Raw genomic sequence first — 11140 nt, forward strand, 5'->3', positions numbered from 1 at the left:
GATGAATAAATGAGGCCCAGAGAAGAGAATCACTTAGTCTATTTAGGCTTGGTTTTGACTTTGGGTGTGGGGCTCCATTTTTTGCTAATGAAGTTCTGCCAAACCACTTTTTAAAATTTATAAAGCGTTGCTAATAGGTACTTAATAAATATTGATTCAATTAGTCAGTTATAACTACCAAGTCCTATTTCTTAAAAAAAAATTTTAATTTCCTAAACTACTTAAGCTTGCTTCTTTCCCATGCCTACATTTATCAGGCGTTATCTTTTCTCACCTGGATAATTATACCAGCATCCTCACTAGTCTCTGTCTTTGATATCATATTCTTTCTGCAAAGTATCAAGAACAACCAAGTAGCTCTCCCATTTAGAAGCCCTTCTTTGAGTCCCTATTGCCTTCAGGAGGAAGTCTGAGACCCCTGCCAATCTCTCCAACCCCAGATCTAGATGCAGCCCTTTTTGCAGGTCACCTGTCTAGCCCTGGAATACATCTCTGGCCTCTGACTCCACTGGCAAACATCAGTCCAATATGTCTTGGCTCCAGCATGGCTCTCTAAAGCCGTTCCTGCCTCTCTACCCCTTGGGGCAGCACTGAGCGTCCAGGCCCCCTTCATTGTGGTCTCCCACACCGAGTGGCCAGGTATGGTGGGTGGGGTTGGGCTTGTGGAGCTGAATAAACATGATCTATGACCAGAGGGCTTTGTGTGCCAGACTCAGTTCCTACTGACCCACTATGATGCTTCTCTCTTGGCCTCAGTTTCCCCCAGCTGGACAATGGAGATTTGGAATTGAAAATCCTCACCTTTAGTTTCATGCTCATGGAAAATTGCTTTCCTTTTCAAAGACCCCTTGCTGATCGGGGGGATGGTTTGGGGTTGGTACAGGAGGGGGAAGTGGGAAAGTAGTCTGGGATCCCAGAAATTCCTTGGATCATTGGCTATTCCAGGTTTCTTCTGGACATCTCATCCTTTGGGAGAAGTGCCATCTTGACTTCCCTCTATGCTTGGATCCAGCATTACTACAAAAACCCTGCCTCCCGATCTTGACTCAGTCCTGCTCCTGATCTTGACTCAGTCCTGCTCCCCACCATTCCCCACCAAATCCCTGCTAAGGACCAGATGTGGCTTTGGCTCCACCTGCTGGAAGAAAGGGGCAATACCTTTGAACATCTCAAAGAAGGAATTCCAGATGTGTCATTGACTGGCTCAATGATACTGACTATCCATTTATCGAACAAATGGGCCTACTATGTGTCATGCACCAGCTAGGCTCTGAGGATAACAGTGGTGAACAAAATAGAGCTTACATTCTCAGTGGTGATCAATGACAAATAAAGGGACATATAAATAAGATAATTTCAGATTGTAATAAACACCATGAAAGAAAGAAGTAGGGTGATAATAGAGGAAACGTGTGTGGAGAATATTTTAAATTGACAAAATGTTCAGAGAAAGTGACATTTGTCTTGAATCACAAAAGAGGAGGATTAGCGGACATTTGAAGAGCTTCCAGGAAAGCACTGCAGGTAGAGGAGACAGCTAGTGCAAAGATCTGGAGATAGGAAAGAGCTTGGTGCATTTCAAGTACTGAAAGAAAACTGTGGCCAGAGTGTAGTGAACAAGAGGGCAGGTGGTATGAGGTGAATTTGGAGAGGTATACAGGAACCAGATCATCTTGGGCCTTGTGGCCCACAATGAGAGTTTGAATTTTATTTTGAGAACAGCCAAAAGCCATTGAAAAGATTTAAATAGAAATGTGATTTACATTTTTTTTAAAAAAACGAAGGCAAAGAGAGATGGTGCAGGGCTTTGTGGGCCATGTTAAGCATTTTGATCTTTATCCTAAGAGCAGAGAGAAGCCATTGATAAGTTTTAAGTAGGAGAGTCATATGCTAGGTCAAGATGTGGATGAAAACAGGGGCTCGGAAATAAACCTGACTAAACGTAACCTCACAGGGTGATCTGATCATAAAATTCCTGATTGAGCAAGTCATGGTGGGGGCCCAGATTAAACTTTGCCTTTAGCAAGCCCTGTCCATTGTTCTTGTGAAAGAGGTTAACACATCTTTGAAATGCCAGAGTAATTCTTTTTTTCAGACCTCTGGAAGCCATAATCACCCGCAAGGGAGCACGTAACCTTAATTATCTGTAATCTCCACTGTTACTTTCTCCCAGGTCATGTAATCTGCTTTAGTTCTCTCCTTAATTCCAAATGTATAAAAGAACTGCAAAACTCATTCTTCAGAGCATTTGAGATCTGGCTTCCCGGCAGATGTCGTCACTTTGGCTCAAATAAATTCTGATTAAAAACCGTTTGGATGTTCTCACATCAACAAATAGTTTAGAACGACCATATCATCTGCTTTGTGGAGAAAGGATTGAAGGAAGTGAAAGTAGAAGCAGGATGACGGAGTAGAGGCTGCTCTTACAATGTTCCTAGGCAAGGAAAAGTACCAGACTGGGGTGGTGGCAGTGGAAGTGGAAATAAGACAGATTTGCCAGCTGGTCGGCCTGGATAACAAAGAGGGAGGAGGAGAGAAAGAGAGAAATGAGGGTGATGCCTAGATTTCTAACTTGGAACTCAGAATTGGTGCCTCAACTTAGTAATACAGGGAGGACCAGAGGAGGAGCAGCAAGCTTGGGGGACAGAACAACTCATTTGTCACCTGTTTGTATCATTTTCATATAAAAAAAGAAGAAAACGCACAAAAATTCCAGTAAGTCAGGAACAAGAATACACACTTTCACCACTATGATGACATAACCTTTAATTGGAGGTATTAGCTGTTAAAGAACAAAAATTCAACCAAGTAAATTTTAAGACCTAATTGGTTTTATTGAATGATTCATGAATCAGGCAGCACCCTATTTAATAAATAGAAAGGCACTCCAAGGAGTTGTACAAAATAGAAGGGTTTTATAGGCAGAAAGAAGGTGGGACAAGGAAGTTAAAAGTGAGTTATTTCAGGCAAGGTTACCTTCCCTTAGGGAAAGGCAGGGGTCTTACCAGGTAGATTACCTCACTAGTGTTGTCAGGAAATTCCAGACTGATTGGCTTAAAATTCTGCTCCTGGGAGAGGCTAAAACTGCAGTTAGGTTAAGTATTAAGTCCTGGTGGGGCTTACCACAAGTGACTCCATTTTGGGTCTGTTGTTTCTTTTTAACATAGTCAATGCAATTAGACAAGAAAAATCAAAACTGGAAAGGAGTAGGTAAAATTATCTTTATTAGTTAATGATATGTTTGTGTTCCAAAAGAAACCAAATTAATCAACTGAAAACAACTATGAACAAGAAAATTCAGTAAGGAAATGGGGTATAAAATTAATATACAAAAATCAATACCCTTTATATATACAAAACTGCAATCAGTTAAAACCGCATTGTTCAACATGATAACCACTACTACATGTGGCTATTTGAATTTACATTTAAAATAATTAAAATTTAATAAAACTTTAAATTTAGTTTCTCAATCATACTAGTCACATGTGATTAGTAGCTACTGTGTTAGTGTAGTTAAAATGCTGTGAAAGAGACGACCACATTTACGAGATCAACAAAACACCTAAGAAAAAGAAGTAGTTCTTTGTCAAACCACATGACTTAGTTTTTGGTTACAGGTCCCCTGTCTCTGGACCTCTCGGTATTTCAGGTCTCAGCCTAAGTATTATCATCTCTTTGGGAGTCTTCCTTGACTCTTCCAGGCAGAGTCAGAGTCTTTTTCAGTCTTTCTCAGTCAGTACAACATACAGTTGATCCTCATTATTTGCAGATTCTATATTCGTGAATTTGCCTACGTGCTAACATTTATTTGTGACCCAAAGAGGGGAGACAGGAAAGAGGAATGACAGATGAGGTAGAGAGTCAGATTAGGTGTTTTGAACTAGATCCAGTGCTTCCCCCTCTCTTCCAGGGCAGCTGGGTAGGGCAGGGTGGGCCTCAAATCACCGGGCAATCAAGGAAATTCTGATTTTTATGGCCTAAGGGCCTTTCTGGGGTGAGGCCCTAAAGAAGGCCAGCCCAGAGTGAGCTCTAATGGCTCACCATCCAGGAAATTATCTTCTGTCTAGCAGAAATCCAGTTGACACTAACCTAGGTTGGGTGGACTGGGACCACCTAAAAGTTTTCCAAGATGACCTGAATAGCTTGGGGGGAGTCTGGGATGTCTTGGGGTGACCTAAGGTTAGCAAAGAGGGGAGGGAGCAGGACTGTCTGCCTTTCTAGTGGTTTATAAGAAATGAGGAATGAGACCGGAAGCCTCTAATGTCTCTCCCTAAAATTACAGTCATTCATCCCAATACCTTCCTCTTCAGGACTCCCATGCAGCCTCAGAGGATGGCTGTATTGGGCAAGGCAGGGGAACCACACACCCTAGCCCCCAAGCTCAGGAGAGGGCAAGGGAGATATACAAGGTACACAATCAGAGGCAAAAGAGGATGGAATCTGGGTCTCATTCCCAAACTCAGAGTTATTTTTGTTTCTTACCAAATTTTCAGTTTCTTAAGGACCAATACTCTTGTCCTGTGTCTTTTCTTCCTCTTTCACTTCCACCAGAGTCTAGACTTCAGAGCTTGTTCCCCAGCAGTCTATGGCTGCCAGAAGATGGGCTTGGTCATCGACGCCAACACCAAGGGACAATGCAGTGTGTGAGAGGCACTGTTCCACTTCCTGTTATTTCTTAAAGGGACCCAGTGGCCAACGACACTAGGTTGTCTAATCTAACCCTACCTGATACTTGGATGCCCTCTACAACATCTCTGCCTCGTGGCTGGCAGCTGTCTACTCCCACACGCTGCCACTGGCAGACAACTCATTATGGTTCAAGTCAGCCTATTTCATTTCTGGAGAGAGGTGTAAAAAAGATCTCCCTCATCTTGAATGGAAACTATGTCCCTATGGCTGCCTCCACAGATTCTGGATCCACCCTTTATCATAGGCACAAAACGCCCCCTCCCTCTGTCCCATCTCATACCTGCAGGAACTTGAAGACAGACCCGTGTCCCCAGAAACAAATTCAGGGCTTGGTTTCATTCTTCTTGTTGCACTTATTTTAATTTTCTGTAAAAAGAATGAATTTATTTTGCTTTTGTAATTAAAAAAGAAACTCCTTATTTTAAATTATTTTAGTAAGGTATAATTTCATATAGGAAAATGTACAAATCTTAACCAAATAGTTCAATACTTCCATATTCATATAGTTGGCCCTCCATATCCGTGGGTTCCACATCTGTGGATTCAACCAGCTGAAGATTAAAAATATTCAAAAAAAGTTACATTGTTGCTGACATGTACTATGTAGTTAGGCCTACGATGGTCCCAGGGTTGTGTCTGTACACGTAGACGTTTTTTGTCATTGTTCCCTAAGCAATGTAGTATAACAACTATTTAAATAGCATTTACATTGTATTAGGTATTACAAGTAATCTAGAGATGATTTAAAGTATACAGGAGGATGTTCATAGGTTATATGCAAATGCTATACTATTTTATTTAAGGGACATGAGCATCCTCAGATCTTGGTATCCATGGGGGTCCTGGAACCAGTCTGAGAAACAATCGTATACCCATATAACTTCCACCCAGCTCAAGATATAGAACATGTCCATCTTCCTGGAAGGTTTCCTGTGCTCCATTTAATCAATACCCATTCCACCAGAGGTAACCACTATAGTAAACCCCCTTATTTGCTGGGGATATATTTCAAGACCCCCAGTGGATGCCCGAAACCATGAATAGCACCAAACCCTATATATAATGTTTTTTCCTAAATATACATGTCTATGACAAAGTTTAATTTATAAATTAGGCACAGTAAGAGATCAACAACAATAAATAATAATAAAAGAACAATTACAGCAAAATACTGTAATAAAAGTTATGTGAATATGGTCTCTCTCACTCTCAAAATATCTTATCGTACTGTACTCAGCTTTTCACTTAAAGCACTTTATGGCTTCTCTTTGTCATATCTGAATTGTCAGCATCACTGCTCTTGCACTTTGGGACCATTATTAAGTAAAATTGGGGTTACGAGCACTGTGATACCGTGACAGTTGATCTGATAACCAGGACAGCTTTTAAGTGATTAGGCAGGGAATGTATATAGTGTTGATATGATGGGAAAAGGGATGATTCACGTCCTTGTGGTATAAATCAGGACTGCTCAAGATTTTATCACGCCCCTCAGAACAGCATGCAATTTAATGCTTATGAATTATTTATTTCTGGAATTTTCCACTTAATATTTTCTGACTATGGTTGTGGGAAACTGAAACTGTAGAAACTGCAGATAAGGGAGGACTACTGTATTTTGATTTCTATCACTACAGATTAGTTTTGCTTATTCTTGAACTTCTTATGAATAGAATCATATAGTATGTATTCTCTTGTGTCTGGCTTCTTTCTCTTAGCACGTTTTTGAGATACATCTGTGCTGTTCTGTCTTAGCAGTTTTTTTTCGTTTTGATTATTGCTAGCAATATTCCATTTTATGAACATATCGTAAATTGTTTTATTCTCCTGTTGATGAATATTTGGATTTTGTCCAATTTTTGGCTATTAGGAATAAAGCTGCTATGAACATTCTGTACAAGTCCCCTGATAATCATACGAATTAATCTTTCTTGGGTGTATGTCTGGATGTAAAATTGTTGGATCATAGTGTAGGTTTATGTTTGGCTTAATAAGAAACTGCCAAATAATAACATATGAGAGTTCCAGTTACTCCACACCCTCAGCAACCCTTGATGATGACAGTTTTTTTAAAAAGCCCATCTGCTGAATGTATGAAGTTATTTCATGATTTTAGTTTGCATTCTTTTTAGATATTATTTTAAATATTCTTTCATATGTTTATTGGCCATTAAAATGTCCTCTTTTGAGAAATGCTTAAGTCTTTTGCTTTTCTGAATTGAATGTTTGTCTTTTTCTTATTGATTTGTGAGAGTTTTTTGTATATTCTGGATACGATTTCTTTATCAGTCTATATCTTGCCTATTTGCATTCTTAATGATATCTTTTAATGACTAGAGGTTTTTAATTTTAATTAAATACAATTTATCAATATTTTATAGTTTAGTGCATTTTGTGATCTGATTGAAAAATCTTTACCTATCCCAATATAAAAATTTTCTCTTACGTTTTTATTTTGAAGTTTGTTGAAGTTTTTATATTGTGATCTATGATTCATCTTGAATTAATTTTTGTGTGTAGTGTGAGTTAAAGGTCAGTATCCATTTCTCTCCACGCATACCTGATTGTTCTCACATCCCTTATTGAAAGGTCATCTTTCCCCGATTTAATTATAGTGACACCTTTGCTGTAAATCAAGAGAATGTATATGTGTAGGCCTATTTCTGAACTCTTTATTTTGTTCCAGGGATCTATTTGTTTATCGTTGCTCCAAAAGTATCCTGTATTAATTACTATAGCTTTAGAGTAAATTTTGAAATCTGGTGATATAAGTCCTCCAACTTTTTTTTCATCAAGAGTTCTTAGATAGTCTAGGTCTTTTGATTATTATACAAATCTTTAAATCAGCTTGTCAATTTACATATGCACACACATACGCGTGCACGTACGCGTGTGCGAGCACGTACGCATGCGCAAGCACGTGCACAGAGCTTGCTGGAGTTTTGATTGGATTGCACTGAGCCTATCAATCTGGAAAAAAATTGATATTTTAACAGTATTGAGTCTTCAAATTCATGAGCATGGAATATCTGTCCATTTACTGAGGTCGTAGTTTTCAATGTTGAGGTCTTACACACCTTTAAATAGATTTATTCTTAGGTATTTATTATTTTTCACGCAGTTATAAACAATATTGTTTTGTAAGTTTAATTTTTCAATTGTTTCTTGCTAGTATATAGAAATACATTTGTTTAGTATATTGACCTTGTATCCAGTAATCTTGTTAAATTCAGTTATTAATTCTATGAGATGTCCACATACTTAATTTAAAAAATTTTTCAGTCATCTTCAGGTTCAAGCTAGTATTTTGATTATTTTTAAGCATCCCATTCTTTGACCATTACCATTTATCTTTCTGGCTCTTTAGTATCCTGAATCCAATAACTTTTCAACTTCTTCAGAATCCTGAATCCAATAACTTTTCAACTTCTTCAGAACATCCAGCCCATTGACCCTACCACCTGTTTGTTGCCCTTCACCTTGCCTACTTACCTACCTTAGGGTCCATAGTCTCTTCATTATCATTACTTTATTGCCCCCTCTTTCCGCTATAGATCTTTCCTGGACATATTCCTTTTTAAATCCAAATCTCAGGCTCAACATGGTTGACAAAAATATACAATGATATTGACCAGTTCCATTATAAATGGGCCTGTAATGCCACTCATTTCTTTAGTCCATTTGTTCTCCCTCTCTTAACCAACTATTTCATGTCCTCTGTCTCCTCCAATCTCTGAAGCCTCTTCTCCACCCTTACTCTCAACTGATGATCTTGTTTCTTATTGTTGGGAGCCAAAACTAAGAACAAAGAATCTTGTGACTAGGTGAGGCCTTATCTGCATCCTGCATCTTGTTAGCCCCCTAGCAGTCAGCCCAGCCCAGAGTTACAGTTCCCTCCTTCACTCCCACTCCCTCTAACCCTTACCACTCCTCACCCCACCAGCTAAGAACCAATGCGCCTGTGACAGATACTCTCCCGCCCAGCTAGCCCTGCCTCCCTTTGTTAGCCCTGTATAAATACTCTCGCTGCTGAATAAAATTTGGAGGCTTGATCAGAATACTGTCTTGCCTCCGTTCTTTTCTCCCGCCCATGTTTTCTTTCAGGTAAGGTCCTCCTCGGGTTCCGCGCAATAACTAGGTCCTGCGGGTCGGGACACTTATTTCATTAGAAAAGCAATCAGAAGAGAACCTCTATATTCACATCAACCTACCCACCAGCATCTCCACTCCCCTGTTCAAGCACATTCCTTGTACAATTATTTTATTTCTTTCTCGCATTTTGTTTTTCCTTCCTTACTGATTCATTCTGACACCTCTATTTTCCTCAAGCCCCTGCATTTGATTGATCCATCAATCAATTCAGCTGGTTCTATCTTCAAAACATATTCACATATGATCACTTTTTACCACTACCACCACCACCACCACCACTACCACCACCACCACCACCACTACTACCGCTTTGGTCCAAGCTATTAATTACCATTTCCCTATATAATTACAACAGCCTCCTAAATGCTCTCCCTGCTTCCATCCTGGTCCTTACGTTCTATCCGCAATATGACAGCCAGTGATCATTTTAAAATGTGAGTTAGATCTACTCATGCCTCTCTAGTCAAAACCCTGCAAAGATTCTTCATTTCACTTAGAGTCAGAGCTGAAGTCTTTGCCATGGCTACTCAAGTCCTACCTAGGCCAGCTGGTTCTCTGAGCTCTTTGAACTTGATTTTATTATCCTACCTCTCAGATCTGTCTACTTCCCTACAGCCTCACTGCCAATATTCTAGTCCAGATCATCATCATCTCTGACCTGGGTCAGTACCACAGCCCCCTTAAAGTCTTGCTAAAAAAAAAAAAATTCAACTGAGTAAATTTAAAGATCAAATTGGCTTTATTCAATGATTCATAAATTGGGCAGCATCTCATCTAGCAGATAGAAAGGAGTTCTGAAGAGCTATACAAAATGGAAGGCTTTAACAGGAAGAAAGGGGCTGAGACAAGTCTGGCAACAAGAAGACATTTTTTGCAGAAGCAGAATGAATTTCATCCATGTGTGCCACAACCTTTACAGAGTCTGTTGCTGCTGCCTTTGCATGAAAGTCAGGTAGGGCATTTCCCCGATACTCAGATTCATTCTTTTTAGTGCATGCCTCAATTTGATGACAGCTATTAGTATGAATATTAACAATTTGTCCTTTCGATAACTGGCATGCTCTGGTAAGGGCACAGAGCTCTGCTCCTTGGGCTGATCTGGCTGGTGGGAGACTTTTCCTCTCACGTAGTTCATATTGGGTGTTAACAGCATAACCAGTTTGTTAATTTCCTTTTTTCGTTTTTACAATATGACCCATCAACAAGATTAGATCAGGATTAGTTAAAGGAGTATCTTGTAAATCAGAACACAGTGTTACAAAATGGGATGCTATTATCCCACAGTCATGGAGCTCACCTTCGTGAGGCAAGGGATTATAATACAATAGGATTAAGAATATAGTGATGTTTAAAATGCAGATTAATTTTGAGGAAATATGGCAGAGTGAGAGACGTCCTCAGATCTCTCCCCTTGAAACAACAATAAGCTGAACACCTAAAACTCAACAAAAAACACTCAAACTTCACTCCAGCACATCTGAGCATGGGATCTGCACATAAGAGAGCTACCACTGGTCAGAAACCTGGGTGTTGGGCAGGGGACTGTGAAAAATAAAGAAGCGGCCTCCTGCAGCCGTCGGAGCTTCTTGCCGGAGGAGGGGGAGAGGTGAAGTCGCGGCGACTTCCCTGATCAGCCCTGCCTGGAAGTGCTGGGACTTTTCTACACAGCTGGTAGCAGGGCTCAGTCATCAGGGCAGAGAGCAGAGAAGAGGAACTGGACAGCAGAGAAACAACAGATGATTTTTACGAGCCCTGGTTGCAAAATCAAGGCTAAGCTGCAGCCCTGAGCCCTGGTTGCAAAATCAAGGCTAAGCTGCAGCTCCCAACCCCCAACCCAGAGGGCCCCTCCCCCATACCCCTGCAAGATCGAACACCGCAGAGCCCAAGTGGAATCTGGGCAAATGCTACGAAAACTGTCACTAACACTGGCAGGACCTGAGAATGAGGGTAGCGAGCATGATCAAACATTTATAAGGAAAAAAAAGACATTATTAAGACTTTATATAAAGCACAGATCCAAGAGGCATAGATGCCACCTATTGGAAACCAAAAGAAAAACAGCTTCTTTGCAACAGGCTAAAAAGAGACCTTTATATAATAAATCTTCTTTCTGGAAAAAAAAGCAGAATACATTTCCAATAACGCACAGGCTGAGAAATAGTCCATTAAACACCATGAGCAACCAAGATGACAAGGCATTTCAGAAAGAGAAAAATATCCAGAAAATAAGCTTACAGACATAAAAATATGCAACTTAAATGACAAGAATTCAAGATGGTACTTCTGAAAACAGCAG

This window comes from Pteropus alecto, unplaced genomic scaffold, assembly GCF_000325575.1.
Source record: "Pteropus alecto unplaced genomic scaffold, ASM32557v1 scaffold170, whole genome shotgun sequence".
In the NCBI taxonomy this organism is placed as follows: domain Eukaryota; kingdom Metazoa; phylum Chordata; class Mammalia; order Chiroptera; family Pteropodidae; genus Pteropus; species Pteropus alecto.